Source organism: Callospermophilus lateralis, chromosome 1 (genome assembly GCF_048772815.1).
Source record: "Callospermophilus lateralis isolate mCalLat2 chromosome 1, mCalLat2.hap1, whole genome shotgun sequence".
NCBI lineage: Eukaryota > Metazoa > Chordata > Mammalia > Rodentia > Sciuridae > Callospermophilus > Callospermophilus lateralis.
The window spans coordinates 43,103,770-43,121,388 of record NC_135305.1 but is presented as its reverse complement, the minus strand read 5'-3'; the positions used below and the strand labels follow the sequence as shown (position 1 = coordinate 43,121,388).

Sequence of the window (17,619 nt, the reverse complement as noted above, 5' to 3'; positions counted from 1 at the left end):
TGAAATCATTTGTTTCTAACTACAAGAATTCTTAGAACTATACCAAAATCCCATTAAAATGGCATGGGTCAGAAAACCCAGTGTTGAATTATACATATGGCTGGAAAAAAAGCTTTATGTAAGAAAAAAGAGCAGCTTTTTAATTTCTATCTCCCCAAACTATTGTGGATGCTTTCCATGGATTCACAACCCCTAAAGGGTTTAATCAAAGTTGGTTACTGAAACTGTCAGTCAAAAGGGGAAGGTGCTCCTTTTTGTGTGTGTGGGACCTGAAAATCAGGGCCCTTGGCAAGACAACAAGCATTATTTCAACCTCAGAACAAACAGAAACAACTATATTAAAATGCTAAATAGTGATTAAAGACTGCAGTATTATGATTATCCCTATGCAGGAATGGCAAATTGAAAAAGTTTGCAAATATCACTAAGTTTTTCCAACTTACTTAAAAGGTTGTTAGACTACTTAAGAAAATGATCAAGCTCAATTAAAAAAAAATAGAGAGAGATGAAACAAAACCATTAAAAATGACCTTCCAGCTGGGTTTGTAGCTCAGTGGGAGAGTGCATGCCTAACATGTGTGAGGCACTAGGTTCAATTCTCAGCACTGTATATAAATAAAGATCCATTAATAACAAAAAATACTTTTTAAAAAATTATCTTCCTTCCAAGACTCTGTTCACAGCAACTACAGAGTTAATCAGGTTACTTATTAACTGTATATTTTATAAATATATTTTAATTCATTGTCATTTTTAGATACTGTGCAAAACAGATTATTTCCAAAACAATAACAGATATAATGTTTTTTTACAACGATATTCATATTTGTTTACTGCTTTTTTTGTGGAAAGAATCACATCTAATCTGATTTCACAATGAACATCCTTAGAAGTAGGACTGCCCCAAGTTCAGCCCAGAAAGCAAAGTAATAACACCAAAATGAATGAAGATCCTACATTCATTCATTCAACAAATCCTTTTCTCTGGTTATGAATGAGAACATGGATTTAAAAAATGAAAGACTGAACCATAAATAGGTCCCACCATCTAGAAGTCCACAACGCAGTTGGAAAACACACAAGTAAAGAAGTAACTGCTATAAAGTTTTATAAGTGCTCAGACAGGCCTTGTGCACAGGATATTATAAAAACACATAAAAGAAATGCACCCCATGTACATGCGGTGAGGAGTGGTCAGGAAGATGTCCGTGATAATGGGACATCTAAACTAAGTCTTATAATAAGCAGGAGATAAACAAGCAGAAGGGTTAGAAAGGGGTACAAGAATACATTGAGCAGATGAAGGGACATAAGTGCACAGGTGCTAAGGACAGAAGTAATTAATAATTACTATAATAAGCAGGAGGTAAACAAGCAGAAGGGTTAGAAAGGGGTACAAGAATACAATTTGAGCAGATGAAGGGATATAAGTGCACAGGTGCTAAGGACAGAGTGTGGACTTTCTAAGCAGATGCAAGTGTTATGGAGGGAAAGAGCTTGTGAGCAGTAGCCCCCTTGTGAAGATGGATATGAAAGGGCATACTGATTCCATTTTGTTCTTGCTACTCCGTCATTCTCTCAATAAGCTCTCCTCTACCTGCACCCTCTCTTAAATGAAGGAATTTGATCATGGTCTGTCATTTGCAATCAAAAAACACTGGACAAACACAACGTCCTCAGTCAAGGCTCAGGTCTTGAACTGAAGGGACTCTGGGGAGTTGGAGAAAGGCATGAAAGAAGTGATCAGCCCAGAACTAGAACAAGAAGAGGTAGGTACAGTTGAGGAGGTTTTGCTTGGCTACTAAAAACCCCCCAAACTGTCATTTCCCATGCATAAATTAGTTAGGGTTAGGGTTAGGATTAGGGAAGGAAGTAGGGTTGTAAAAAGGAAAAAAGAAAAATCAAAACGAAAGAAGTCCTAGAGTTTATAACTGCCAGTCTGAATTTGAGGTACCTAAAATTTTCTAAATTCCACTCTTCACACGATGAATGGCTTCACATTCTTCAGTATTTTTATGAAGTCACTAAAACTATATAATTTGTTATTCTGTAATTATGAACATTCATATCTATACTAGATACTTTTTAGTAGGTTTCGGGAAACTGAGCATAGAATTCAATTAAACCCTTTTCTAAAAGAAAAAAAGATTTGTTTTGGTAGCACTGCTGCTAACTTTTTAGTAACAAAGGTATAAAGAAATGGAAAGAATAGATTTCCTTCTGAAAATCACTGATCGATTGGAGGCAAAAATTCAAGAATTAATTGATAAAAATTTTTAAAATGTACATTATTTGAGTTTTTAAAGGGACAAGAATACATATTTCATTATTTTGTTTTTCTTAAAGGCTATAGAGCAGAAGTAATTAATAATTAAAATGTACTGCTCTGTTAAATCTACTTACATAAAGTTGGTTGGAGCTGAAAGAAAGAATAGCATGCATGAAAAATAGAGACACCAACAGAGGATAAGAAAAGCAATAATAGAAACATCTAAGAGTGGGAGGTGCCCGTTTAGTAACTTCTTAATGTTATAGTCTTCCTGGCTATTTTGGCTAAGACATAGCATTTGGCAATTCTGAACACAAATATCAAAACTCAGTACTTGTTATTGCAATCCATTTATCTATATATGTAAAATTTATGACAAGCTCTTCCACATACTAGAGAATTTAATTCTCACCTCAACTCCATGAGGTCAATATTATTATTCACCTTATTTTGTAATTGGAGGCTGAACAAAGACTTTGATGCATGCCAGCCTACCCCCAAGTTCATGTTCATGGCACCACAACCAAAGAACAAAAGGAAAACAGTAGAAAGGAGGAAGCTCTAAACCAAGGTTGCTGGAAGATAAGCATTTTTAATGCTTTACTAATATTTACCTCTGACCTTTAAAGGTCAGTCCACGTGGATGTTGTCATTCGTAGGTGAAACATCAGAATGGAAAGGCAGAAAGCCACCCTGAAGAGGGGGAGAATCCAGTTAAAGATCCCTCCATGGAATCAGTAGGACAGCAAACTGCAGGATGGACTGCCCTTGCAGGATGGACTGTTCTAAACCAGGCACAGCTCGCCTCGGGGCATCAGGGTCACTAGCAATTGTCTTTGTAAGTATCTGAAAACCCTATAAAGTACCTAAAACCCAAACCAGAAAACTTTGAGAAAACAAATTCCTGAACTATACAGACACATCAAAGTCTCCTCCACACCTCTTGGGGCTAAGTAAAATAAATCAAAAAATGAATAGGGGAACGCTATTCTAGCTTTTTGAAGAATAAATTCACAAAACTTTCCTAATGCCCTATTTCAGTACAGAAATAAAAATGGTTAAATCATAAGGCTTTTTATTTGACCCAGATAGCCCTCCTAACAAAATATTATGTCCGTTATTCAAAAGCAGCCTCAGGGACTACATCTCATAGAGTCTAAAGATGCTAAACTCTACCTGGGCACAGTGTTCTCATTTAATCAATGAGTAAATGTGAAAGAATTGACTATGACTCTTGGAAGAAAGAAGCGAGTTGGAGTGGGCACATGGATCAAACATTAACTGACTTCTGTGGAATGGAGAGGAGAACAGGTAGAAAGATAATACAACCAGGGCACTGTGGGAAGTGATCAATCACTCCAATAAGCAGAATTTGAATACAGGGGAATTCGAATAGAAAGACGCTTACTCAGGAATCACATGGAATAGCCCTGGGAAGCCATATCTCTGAGAAATCAGCCACCTTTCTGGTTTATGTGTATTTCATTCTTCTTTTTTATTTCAGCATCTTATGTTACCGTAGTTGCAGAAAGTTGAAGAAACCGAGCTGAATGTGTAAATAATACAGTAATACTAGTAGCTATCACACTAGCATTTACTGGGCATCTTTTAGGTGCCAAGCACTGTTTCTCAGACCATGGCCCAAAAAGTAAATTAATACCTGGACTGTGATTGTCCTGATGCTAAACATGGATGACCTACTAAACAAATGAAACAGCAGTTAATAGAATGACCTTTTAAAGGTATTCCAGGGCTGTGGATGTAGCTCAATGATAGAATGCTTCCCTAGCATGCATGAGTTTCTGAGTTCAATCCTAAGCACTGAAGAAGAAGAAAGGAAAAAAAAAAAAAAAACACTAACTAGATTCTATTTGCTTGTAGGGCTAATAACCTTCCTCAGGATGAATTTGAAGGCAGTCATTTTAAAAAGTAAAGAAATGATTGTCACTCAAGTTTACCATATGATTTTAAATCTCTGATTGTTGGTTGCCTTACTACACATTGTAGGAACAATCAATTCAGCCATAAGCCACCTTGGAACCATATGCAATCCTCCTTCTTAGTTTAAGTCCTTTGTGAATTCTGACATCGCCACATTAAAGCTTAATCCATAACCCAAGCATGCTGATTTTAATTCCATGTGATGAAAACTGAAGGTAAATACCTTCCAAGCCTCAAAACTGGAACATTAAGACAGACTAAGAAAAATGGATGATTCATTCCATGCAAAGTAACATTTCTGAGTTAGTTACAGATAGTATGAACATAGTCCCTTGACTATATAAAGCACGTAGAGTAGAAACCTAGTTACAAACTGTTTCCACAGATCTTCAAGTGGATTATGGACATAATTTAATATATTCTTTGCCTTTCTTCATGGGGGGAAAGAGTAAATACCCTCTTCTTTGATTTCACTGTTCTTTCAACCTTGCTAACCTCTCTTTTCCATTAGATTCCACTAAGTAATGTTTCAAATTCACTTCTGCCCTTTTTAATGTACCAGAGGACAAAAGAATGAAAAATGGAAGTTTAGTGATGTAGTTTATGCACACTAATTTTGAGCAAATTTCCAAACTGCCCAGCTTTCAAATTAAAGAATTCATCCTCTTCCTCAAAACATCCCTGTGACAGACAAATCCTAAGGTGTCCCTAGTGATCCCTACCCTCCTGGTATTCATACCTTTACTTAACTCCTTCTCCTTGAGTATGGTTGGGACATAGGACTTGCTTCCAACAACCAGCTATGCAAGGTTCCGTCTTGGTAACAGATATAGTAGAAATTCACCCTACTGGCTGAATTAAGTAGCCATGTGGAGAAACCCATGTAACAATGAACTGCAGCCTAAACAACAGCCAGTAAGAACCTAAAGTCCTTAATTTCACAGCAGTGAGTTCTGCCAACAGCCTTAGTGAGCCTGGAAATAGATTCTCCCCTAGCTGAATTTGCAGACTCAAATCACAGCTTAGGTAATACCTTGATCATAATCTTATGAGACCCAGAGCAAAAAACAAAACAAAACAAAACAAAAACAGTTTATCTGTGCTAGTCTCCTCACCCACAGAAACTGTGAGATGGTAAATGTGTATTGTTTCAAGATGCTACATTTGCGGTTGTTACACAGCAGTGTAAAATGGATGCAGTTACCAGCACAATAATTCATGAAAAATGAAAATCGACATGGAAATTTGATAATGCTGACCAACTACAATATGTGCAAAAAGGGTGCTAAGAAAAGCCGATTTGATGTGTGCCAAGAGTTTCTTTCTCAACTATTCACACACAGTAATAATAATAACAACAACAACAATAATAACTTCTAGCTCTGCCAGGGCATGTTATTCCACATACTGATATGTAATTCTCCTTAAAAATTTGCTATTGTTAAAACAGAGTTAAGAGAAACTCCTTTTTTAAATATAGAAATAAAATGTATTCATTATGCCCCAGTAAATGAGCTTGCCTCTATGCATATTTTAACAATATAATATTTGCATGTTTTTTTGAGATTTTAATATTATTGTTTTATTTTTTAAGACTTATGAATTGTTTATTTCTGGAGTTTTTTTTTAATTTTTATTATTAGTTGTTCAAAACATTACATAGTTCTTGACATATCATATTTCATACCTTTGATTCAAGTGGATTATGAACTCCCATTTTTACCCTGTATACAGATTACAGAATCACATCGGTTACACATCCACTTTTTTACATATTGCCATACTAGTGTCTGTTGTGTTGTTATACAAAATTACATATAAGAGGAAGTGAGGGGAAAGGGGAAAAAAAACAAGGGGGAAAAATGAATTACAGTAGATGGGGTAGAGAGAGAAGATGGGAGGGGAGGGAAAGGGAGTGGAGGGGAGGGGGGATAGTAGAGGATAGGAAAGGCAGCAGAATACAACAGACACTATTTGCATGTTTTTAAAACATGCATCTGGGTAGAAAACAGCAGCTCAATAAGGATTAAAAGCACACCAGGAGCACTTTTGCTCATTTGTTGCTTTTACTTTTCTTTCCTAGCTTTCGCCCTGGTCTCCTTGGGCTGATAAGGTCTTGAGCTGTTATGCATCACAATTCCCTTGATAAGTCCTGTGGCATTTATCTTTATAAGGGAAAGAAGAAAAAAAAAAGAAAGAAAGCCTATTTTTAGACCCATTCCTGTGGCATGAAACCCTCATAAATCATTCTCTACTCTTCCCTCTACCCTTGATGTTACCTTGGCAATTTTACAAGTATCCTGTTTCTGCTTTATTGGGCATCTCGCTCTGCTGAGGAATGGAGCTGAGACATCCTTTCTTTCTTTCCTCAACTGTGAACTGAGAAACTGTACTTGGTGCAAACTATACGGGTGTGAACAATACAATGTTCGAGCTTCATGTCGCCTATGTTTTACTGGAGGCAGGCATCTGCAGTCCTTCCCTGTCATCATGAAGAACTGCCCAAAGATTGGTGGACACAAGCCTTAACAGTCCTCAAGGACACCTGAAACATATCAGATTACCTATTCCCTTTTATTTACAAGTAAGCTGATAATGAGGAACTCTATCCTGGTTAAGGATAGGAACAAGGCCTGTCTGTGCCTCATACTTTCAATCATTTATGTTTTAATTTAGGGTTGAAGACAATTTTATGAAATTTTTGTTTCTCATAAACTATTGAACATGAGAGAAAAAAAACTCCAAAAATCTGTCTCTATGGAGGGAAAACCTTCCCATAATTATGCTGCAGAATGAGAGAGAGAAATCTTGCCAGGATAATGTACTCTGGGCACTGGGCACTTCTAGTCTACAAGCAGTCACACCAATTCTTCAATGCCCAGCACAGAACCCGCACCAAAGAAGTACTCAGTTTTTGATGACTGCACAGGGACAGAGTTCTAGGTGAGCAAATCATAGCAACCACTCCCTTGACCTCTGATATAAACTTCATATGGAAATATAAACCTGGCAAAACTAAAAATTTCTGATGATAGAGACCTTTCTTTTGATGTGTGTGTGTGTGTGTGTGTGTGTGTGTGTGTGTGTGTGTTTATCCCCAAGGTGCAGTGTGAAATGCATATTAGGTAGACTCACTACTACTGCTTATCCATAAATAGAGAAGGAGGAATGGAGCTGAGAACATTCTTTAAATACTTCATGTTATCTTCATACAGCAAGACCTTGGCTATGCAGAACCCTTGGAAATTAGTCATTTGGGATAGTTAAGAATTTATCCTATTAAACACCAAAGATACATTTCTTTTTAAAGCAATTTTATAAGAATATCTTTTTTAAATGCATTACATAAGTGATTGCAACCTTAAACAGAATATCTTGAACATGTTTACATCTTTAATTGGTAACTCTAACCCCTCCTACCACCCCCATAGTATTGGGGATTAAACCCAGGAGTACTTTACCACTGAGCTTCATCCATAGCCCTTTTTAATGTATATTTTGAGACAGGAGCTTGCTAAATTAGCGAGATTAGCCTGAAACTTGAGATCCTTCTGCCTCAGTCTCCAGAGGTGCTGGGATTACAGGCATGCGTCACTGCACCCTCCTTAATTAATAACTCTTAAGTCATCTAAATGAATACAAACTTGGTAGTGTGCTAGCAAGCAACTATGTTTTCCGAAACTGTTAACGTACTCTAGGCTATTTCCCTCCAGAACTAAGTGATCCCAGACAGATGTGCTTTTTGAGTCTTTTCACACTACTTTTTGTTATCTGAGTTGCTAATCAAGTATTAGCTATTATTTTTTGTTGCATTTCCACTTTCAACTGCTTTCTCTCCTTACTATGTTATTTAAAACCTGCTGCACTTTCAAGGGCTCTGGTCATCAAAAGATATTTATATGTCAGACACTGTAAAATACTGGTGATATAAAGGTGTATAATACCTAATCCTTGTCCTCAAGGAGCTCTGGGTTTTGTGGGAGATACAGAAATGAAGACAAATTAACAGGCACTTATGAGTGTTGCTCTGGAAAGATAGAGTCAGTATTCCACTTAACAGCCAGGGGCAGGGTGGGAGACAGAAGTCCATCAAGGAATGTTCCTTTCAGATGGACACCAAGCAGTTTCCAAAACAAAAAAATATGCAGTGGAACTATGTAAAATAAGAGCATCGGTGAATAATAAAAATGAAGTGCTCCTAGTGCTGAGTCTGACGTGTATCTGCACATGCTGCACATGTTGGCCTTCGTTGTTGTTGTTGTTCTAACTTTGTGCTTGGTATTTTATAGAGTTGAAATGACAGATTGCCTAGTTCTTGAAAAGCTAGATGTCACTGGAGTAAGTTACAATATGTGTGCTTCTAGAATGGATATAGAAAGCATATAAAAGAACACTCTCAGCTGGAGTATCCAAGAGACACGGCATGGCATCAGTGGTGCAAAATGTGCTGGGAGTTTCCCATAGACTTGAGAGGAATTTGATCACTAGGTTATCATTTTTTCCTCCTTTACTGGAAGTTACACAGAATAGCATTATAGAGACTTTCTTGGTTAGATTTATGAAGATGACTGCTGCAAAGCTGAATGCAGAAATTCATTGCTTAATGTGCCAGAACAGAGATAACTACCTAAGAGTTCAAAATACTGGAAGCATTTTGCATGGAAATGGCTAAGTAAGGATAATAACAATAATGTAAATAATTAAATAACCATCTATATTCATAAACATCTCTCTATATATATTCTTTTTGGGGTCAGAACGGTACTGGTGACTCAACCCAGGGTCTCTTTATCACTGAGCTATATCCCCAATCCTTTTTATTTTGAGATATGGTCTCACTAAGTTGCTAAGATTGGCCTTGAATTGTGATCCTCCCACCTCAGTCTCCTAAGTCACTGAGGTTATAGGAGTATGTCAACTTGCTCAGCAATAAAAGTTCTACATTTATTAATATTAGCTATTTCATTAAATTATCCAAAATCTACTTAGCTTATAAAAATTAAAAGACAAGGGCTGTGGTTTTGGCTCCACTGAGAGTCTGCCTAGCAATGTAGAGTACCTAGGTTCTATCTCCACCACCAAAAAAACAAAAGAAAAAAAAAAGTTTAAGATAGAGGTGGGGATGTGACTCAAGCGGCAGCGCACTCGCCTGGCATGCGTGTGGCCCAGGTTCAATCCTCAGCACCACATACAAACAAAGATGTTGTGTCCGCCGAAAAACTAAAGAATATAAATATTAAAATTCTCTCTCTCTCTCTCTCTCTCTCTCTCTCTCTCTCTCTCTCTCTTTAAAAAAAGTATAAGATAATTAACTAGACCCTGGGGGTAGGATACAAAATGGTAATGAGATCTATATTCTGTTTGAGAGAGTAAGTAAGATGCCCACACAAATAACAAGGCAAGAATATGACACATCACAGATAGGTACAGATAAAATGTAGAGGAAGCAAATATTACTTCCATCTAGGTGAATCAGAGAAGGCTTATGCATGGAATATTCTTCCTTCTAAGCTCTGAAATAAAAATAGTCTTTGAACTTGAGATTGGAAGGAGAAAAGAGAAGGCATGGCCTCCAGGTAAATAATACAGCATACACAAATATATCAAGTTAGAGAACAGGGTGGATGAGACTCAGTGGAAGAGAACACTAGCTCAAATGCCAGGCAAAGAAAAGTGGACTTAATGTAGCAGACAATGAGGAGCTACTCTCCATTTGTGAACAGAACCGTAACTAAGACAGATGTGTCTGGTAGTAATAGAGTAGTTTATAAAATGGGCACTTTAGGAATTATTTCAAAAGGAGTTCCCAGAGTGGGGAGTTGGGCATATCAGACTTTTCAGGGGTAAATTCAACAGGATGTGGCTCTTGACCATATGAGATCAAGAGTCTGGAGAACGTTGGTAAAATGTGGCCATGGTCAAACTGCCAGAGATTAGACAGTGAGTAGTGGCAAACGAACTAACTGCATAGGTTATTTCTACAGGAAGTCTGCAGGAAAGAAGAGAGTTAATCATAAAGTGTGTCTTAAGTTAAAAGAAATGCATCAAATGAGTTGGTAAATGAATTATGAATAAAACTCAAACCTTCACACCACTGAAACAAGGACAAAGAAATGTAAGAGTGGTTCATTCTCATGCCAAACTTTTTTAAAGATACATGTTTAACCACTAGAAACATGTCAACTATCTCTGAAATTTTTCTTATACATGCCTTTAAGAAAAACTAAAACATAGTGAAGCACTTTAATTGACTTAATTTTTTAATCTGACTATTACACATTCATATATTCCTGTTTTAACAGCTGGGATTACATGACAAAACAAAAATAACTTTTTTTCCAAAGTGTCTGTTCTGATTTTTGTATTTTCTATTAGTTTACTTGCTTTGTTTTGAAACCTTCTGCTAACAGCTGAAGATTTTGCCTCAAAAGAAGATATTCTAGTCCAGAGAAGCAACTGCAGGCCATAGGATAGTAAAATTCAGATGTGATTCTAAGTCTGGTTTTTCTCTTCATTACCTTCTCCAAAAGTTCAAAGACTAATTTCTCTTCGAGGAGAACACTGTCCCACAAAGGAGGCCTACTGGAAGCCACATTAAAGCCATCTCCCCCTGGGTGAGAGTGTGCAGCCCACAGAGATAAGATGCCACAGGAGAAACCACCACACAAGCGGCTTGAACTTGTGATCAGCGGCTCAAACTGCCTGGTGTCCAAAATAAGCCCTTGGCCCCATGATTTTCAATTCTAGTAACTATATTTGGCCTTGTATTTGTACCAGAAGACAAGTTACTAGTCCAAAGAGCACCTAAAATTATCTCCCCAGTTTCAAGGCTAGCAGTGAACTATTGGTGGTAAATCACAATTGCCCCTAGCTTTATATAGTGTCTAATGGTGACCATCAATGGAAACTAGAGCACTGACAGTTCTGAAAGCTAATAAGCCATTTTCTAAAAATATCTTTAAAAAGATGAATCTAAATTCTAGATAACTCTATTAATCCCTAATACAAATGCTACCAATCCTAATGGATGGCATTGTTCCCTCCTTAATCTCTATTTTTATTATCTCAAATGTTTTTCACACATTGTCATCCCTCATTGTGAATGATCCATTCATCCACCGTGTAGAAAAAAAAAGCATAGAGTCAATTAATAATTTCCTAATGCATATATCTATAGAACCCAGGCTGTTTTCCTCCAAGTAGATCAGTACTGGGTTAAAACCCAAGGTTATTGAAACCACAGTGGTAGGTTTGGATGAGTCAGTTAACCTTTTACCCAGAAATTCTAGGCCACAAACTCAGAAGATAACTGACAAGCCGTATTAGAGACAAGAATTTCCAGTGGAAGCCAAGCATCAAATTACTATTTAAAAAAAAAAAAAAAATTTTAACTTTAAAAGAAGGTAGCATGAGTGGTTTTTATCAACTCTATGAAGAATGCCATTGGTATCACATTGAATTGTATGGAAATCCCCCTCCACATACATACACATACACACACAAATTAAAAGAGCCAAAGCAATCTTGAGGGAAAAAAAAAAAAAAAAAGCCAGGGGCATTGTACTGCCTGACTTCAAAACGTAGTACAAAGCTAATATTCATCAAAACAACATGGCATTAACATAAAAACAGATATAGAGTCCAATGGAACAGAATAGAGACCCTAGAAATAAAGCCATATATTTACAGCCACCTTATTTTTAAAATTATTTATTTAGTCTAATTTGTTATACATGATGGCAGAATGCAATTCATTTCATATTACGCATAGAGAGCACAATTTTTCACTGATTATACACAAAGTATTTTCCTACCATTCGTGTCTTCATACATGTACTTAGGGTAATGATGTCTAAGTCATTCCACCATCATTCCTACCCCTGATTTTTTATTTAAACACCAAGAATATAGATTGGAGAAAAGAAAAACTCTTAAATGGTGCCGGAAAATTTACATATAGCAGAATGAAAGTAGATTCCTATCTCTTACCAGAAAAAGTCAACTTAAAATGGATCAAAGACTTGAATGTACATCCTAAAACTATGAAACTACTAGAAGAAAATATCAGGGAAATCACTTCATGACCTTGTCTGCGAAAGTTGGGTTCCCCCCACCTCCAGTACTGAGAATTGAACTCGGGGTTTCCTGCATGCTATGCTCTACTCTGAGCTGCATCTTACCCTTTTTTACTTTGAGACTAGGTCTCACTAAATTGCCCATGCTGGCCTCACATCTATTGTCTTCCTGCCTAAGCCTCCCAAGTCGCTGGAATAATTGGCACATGCCATTGCACCTGGCACCTATAAAGAGTTTTTTTGATATGATCTCAAAAGTATGATTATCAAAAGCAGAAAATTGACATATGGGATGGCACCAAACTAAAAAAGCTTATGCATAGCAAAGAAACAATCAAAAGAGCAAAGAGACAACCTAAAAATGGGAAAAAAATATTTGTAAATCATACATCTGTTAAAGAGTTAATACCTACACTGTTTATGAAATTCAATTCAACAGCAAAAAAATTTTTAAAAATTAAATAATTCAATTTGAAAATGAGCAATATACCTAAACAGACATTTCTCAAAAGAAGGCATACAAATGGCCAACAGGTATATGAAAAAAATTTTCAGCATCACTAATCATCAGGGAAATGTAAAGCAAAACCACAGTGAAACAACATTTCACCTGATTTAAAATAGCCATTATCAAAAAGACAAAAAATAACATGTCTGGGACATGATTCAGACAAAGGGGAACCTATACACTTTGTTGGAGATGTACATAAATATAACCACTATGGGGCTGGGACTGTAGTTCAGTGGAAGACTGCTTGCCTAGCTTTGTGTAAGGAACTAGGTTTGAGTCTCAGTACCACATACAAATAAATAAAATAAAGGTCCATCAACAACTAAAAAATATTTTAAAAATAGACTGGGGATATAGCTCAGTTGGTAGAGTGCTTGCCTCACATGTACAAGGCCCTGGGTTCAATCCCCAGCCCCACCAAAAAAAAAAAAAAAAAAAAAAAAAAGAAGAAGGAAAAATAAATGAATGAATGAATGAATATATATATATATATGGAGTTTCCTCAAAAAATTAGAACTACCACTGCAGCTCAGTGATAGAATGCTTTCATAGCATACATGAGGCCCTGGGTTCAATCCCTAGCATTCCAAAAAAAAAAAAATGTCATGATGGGAATGAAGCTCAGAGGTAGAACACTTGCCTAGAATATGTCAGGCCCCAAATTCAATTCCCATCACTGCAAATAATAAAAAAGAAAAATATAGATCTATCATATGTGCTACTAATCCACTAGGCATATATTCAAGGACATGAAATCAGTATGTCAAAGTGACACCTGCATTCCCATATTCACTGCACACTATTTACAAGAAATGGAATCAATGCAAGTGTCTCTAAACTGATGAATGAATAATGAAACGTAATACACACACACACACATACACACACATACAATGGAACATTATTTGGCTGTAAAAACTGATGCAATCCGATCATTTACAACAAAAGGGATAAACCCAGAGGACAAAATGTTGAGTGAAATAAGTTAAGCATGGAAAGACAAATCCCACACTACCTCACTTACATGTGAAATCTAAAAAGTAGATATCATAAAATTTCAGAGTAGAATGGTGGTTACCAAAGGATATGGAGAGAAGGAGGGGAGAGGAAAGGATAAAGGATGGTCAATGAATCCTAAGTGACAGGAGAAATAAGCTCTGGTGTGCTATTGCACAGCATGGTGACTACATATAATGATAATGTACTATATATTTTTAAAAAGAATATTCAATGTTTTCACCATAAAGAAAAAATAGATATTTGAGGAAATAGCTAAGCTTAACCTGATTTGAACACCATGCAACATGCACAAGTATCAAAATATTGCACAATACCTCACAGATATGTATAATTTTATGTGTCAATTTCATATTTATAAATAACTCAATTAAAAATTTTCAAATATTTAATAGGGAAACAGGATTGCTTTTCAAGGTCATTTCCCAAAAACCATTTAAATACAGAAAAATGTTTAAAAATTATTCTTTCCCACTGCATTTCCACCAAAAAAAGAAAAACCATCACACACGGCACTACTACTGATGATCTATATAGGCTAAATTTTTCTTAGATATGATTGTTAGTACAAATGGCTTAGGAGGCTGAGATAGGAGGATCACAAGTTCAAAGTTATTTAGAGAGGCCCCTAAGCAACTTAGCAAGACCCTATCTCAAAATAAAAAAATAAAAAGGGCTAGGAATATGGCTCAGTGGTTAAGAACCTTTCGGTTTAATCCTGGTACCAAAAAAAAAAAAAGTTGCTACTATAAAATCATGAAATCTAATAGATACAGAGATTAAAGTGCCAAGAAATATATAACATGATTACTTACTTACAAATCATGTAAGTGATTTGCAAAAAAAAGCCACCTTCAATATAATTCAGATAAACAAAGCATACACTGTGAGACAAGACATGACTAATATTCACTGAGCATCTACAGAGTTCCATTATGTGTCAGATCCAATTTTACATGTTTGAAATATATTCTTTATCATTTGATCTCCAATACAGCCCTGTAAATTTATCATGATTACCTACACTTACAAGAATGAAATGAAAGCACATTAAGCTAAAAGTCACACGACAGTTTTATTTTGTATGTTGAGACAGGGTCTTGTTAAGTTGCTTAGGGGGACTCATTAAGTTGCTGAAAGGATGGAAACTTGATTTGAACATAGTTCTGCCTAGCCCCAAAGCCTGTACTTTTTCTTTTTTCCCCTAGACAAGTCTTTCTTTTGAGTGTATTTGAAGAGAGAAAACAAAAATGCCCAAGTTTCAGATTTGCTGTTGGAGATTCCCAATGTTCAATACCTCTTTCGAAATGACAATCCGGTACTTTAAGGCCAGGCTCTGTGCCTGGGTTCAGAGAACCCCCTGGGGTCTGAAAACAAGGGGCTGTCCCAAACCACAGCTTCAGTCTGGGGGCATGCAGTCCTTGCAATGACTTCCTCCTGAGAAGGGGGCAGGTTTAGAGGCTGATTACTGGGCCATGTTATTACCACACAAACCTCAAGCAGATGACTGTGACTCTCCCTCCGGGCTATCATTCATTTAGTAATGAAAGATGATGTCTACACATTCTGATGTTCATTTCTATTCTGTTATTCACTTATCTTACTATGTGTCAAGATAAAATCCAGGCCTGCACATGGACAGGCAGAACTATTTATCAGGACTTAATGCAGACGTTGTAAGCTCTGGTTCCTTTCTCTGATTCTTTGTTAAACACCACTCATTCTTCTTTATTTAAAATTATCATGTGAACACGTTCTAATGCCACATTTAATATACTCGTAAAGCAAGATTTTTAACAATAATATTCCCTCTTGAAGATTTTATGTAATTTATGTAACCACTTCTGTTATTGGAAATTTAGGTTGTTTCTAACTTTTTGGATTTTTCCAATGCTATTATAAATGACAGTGACCAACCTTGTATTTAATGCTTTCATGACATCTCAAATTATTTTCTTCAATTGGATTCTTAGAAATTATATCAATGGGTCAGTGGCTACAAGCATTTTAAAGTCTCAATTCATATCATCAGAACAGTTGTGCCACTGTCTATTCCAGCAGTGTTTGAGAGTGCCAGCTTCCTCAAAATGAGAAATTATTGACCCAAAGTAGGAAAAAAGAGAGAAGGGAGGGAGTGAGAGAAGACAAGATGGGAAGAAGGGAAGGTATTTCTTTAATTACTAGACTAAAATTTTTCATATTTACTTTCCCTGGTTTTTGCTCTCTAGAGAACTACTGATTCATGATTTATTTGCCTATTTTTTCTATTGGAATGTCACTGATTTATGAAAATATTTTCCTTGGTAAGTATGTTAACCTCTTATGAGTCAGAGTTGGTGTAATTTTTCCCTAGGTTGTCTTTTCATTTTCTTCCTGAGTTTTATTTTCAGAATTTGAACAGAACATTCTATATAAAACAGGGAGGAGAACATTACTCGAAGAAAACCACTAGGTTCAATTTGCTAGAAATAAAATGTGTTGCAATGTTCCTTTCTGCCTTCTAGCTGTCTTAATGCAAAAAGTGGAAGGGGCAGTAAGTATCTAATGATGTGCTGAAAAACAAGACAAAATACACGGAGTTCTGCAGTGCTCTCAGCAACTGTCTAACAAATAGTGCTCACACATGTGCAAACCAGGGAGGACAGGAGAGGCATGTCATTACATGAGGTGGCATGACTACTTGTTTAAATGCCTTCTGAAAAGTGAAAATCAGACAGGCACAGAACATAGACACCATTAAAATGAGATATTTCTCAGACTTCCTCACAGGCAAACCAGATTTGGAAACAAGAAAAATGTAACATGAGACACACCAACAGCTGCAGAGAAAAGAAAACAGGGCCCTAGCTGCAGAAAAGAAATATCAGGGAAAAAAAACACTTGTGAATCACTGGGAAAGAGAATATTTTTAACATAAAATCTACCTGTTTTAAGTATGAAATAACCTGTTTTTCTCCTATCACAAAGCACGAATGATTTGACATCCCCCCATTATAGAACGCCCTCCCTTTATTCTTTTTCTTGCACAGAATTAGTATGTACCTGCCTGTTATTTTCTGACTATCTTAGGAAACCATCATCATGAATGACATATGCATTACACAGATGGACACACCCAAATGAAAGAGAATTGGAACCTACTATTAGAAAACCAGAATATAGGCGGAGTGGGGGAATGATGACCAAAAATTAATTTGCTCCTATCACTTTTGATAAAGTAAAAACACAAGATATATTTTTATTCCCACCAAATCAGAAAATGACATACCACGGTTTCTGAAAATTACAAAAACTTTTATATCTGCAATTTTTAAATGGCTAATAATTTACAATGGCACTGAAACTTGATTTCCTCCCATAAACAATAATAATAAAAAGTGACAGTAAATATTCATGGAAACTTCACAAAATAACCACCAATGTGTTAAATGCTTTATATTCATTGTCTTTGTTAATTTTCAAAACTTTATAAATGGTATTTCATGCCCATTTTTACAGATAAGGATAGTGAAATTTAGATCACTCAAATCACTGAGCCCAGCTGTGCTTGCCTGTTGTATTCTCAGAAGCTTCAGAGACTGAGGCGGATCACAACATGCCAGATTCATCTTCAGGGATCAGTAAATTCCAACTTACAGGCAAAATCCAGTCTGCTGCCTGTGTTAGTAAATAAAGTTTTATAAACATAGCTATGCTCCTTAGTTTATGTGATTCTATGGTTTCATTCATGCTAAAACAGCAGAATTAAATAGTTGTGACAGTAACTGTATGGCATGCAAAAGCTAAAGATGTTTACCATCTGGTCC

General features: G+C 36.3%; 1 protein-coding gene across 4 annotated transcripts in view; it reads right to left on the bottom strand.

Annotated features, from left to right (window-relative positions):
- The window catches only part of St7 (suppression of tumorigenicity 7), a 262,405-nt gene that overhangs the window by 116,353 nt on the left and 128,433 nt on the right, over window positions 1-17,619 (bottom strand). The window contains exon 1 of one of the 4 annotated variants that reach the window (XM_076861691.2): window positions 2,884-2,914. The exons of the other annotated variants lie outside the window; for them this stretch is intronic. The gene's annotated coding sequence lies outside the window, so the exon portion shown is untranslated. Of the gene's footprint in view, window positions 1-2,883; window positions 2,915-17,619 lie in introns of those variants that run through there. 4 annotated transcript variants of the gene reach the window in all.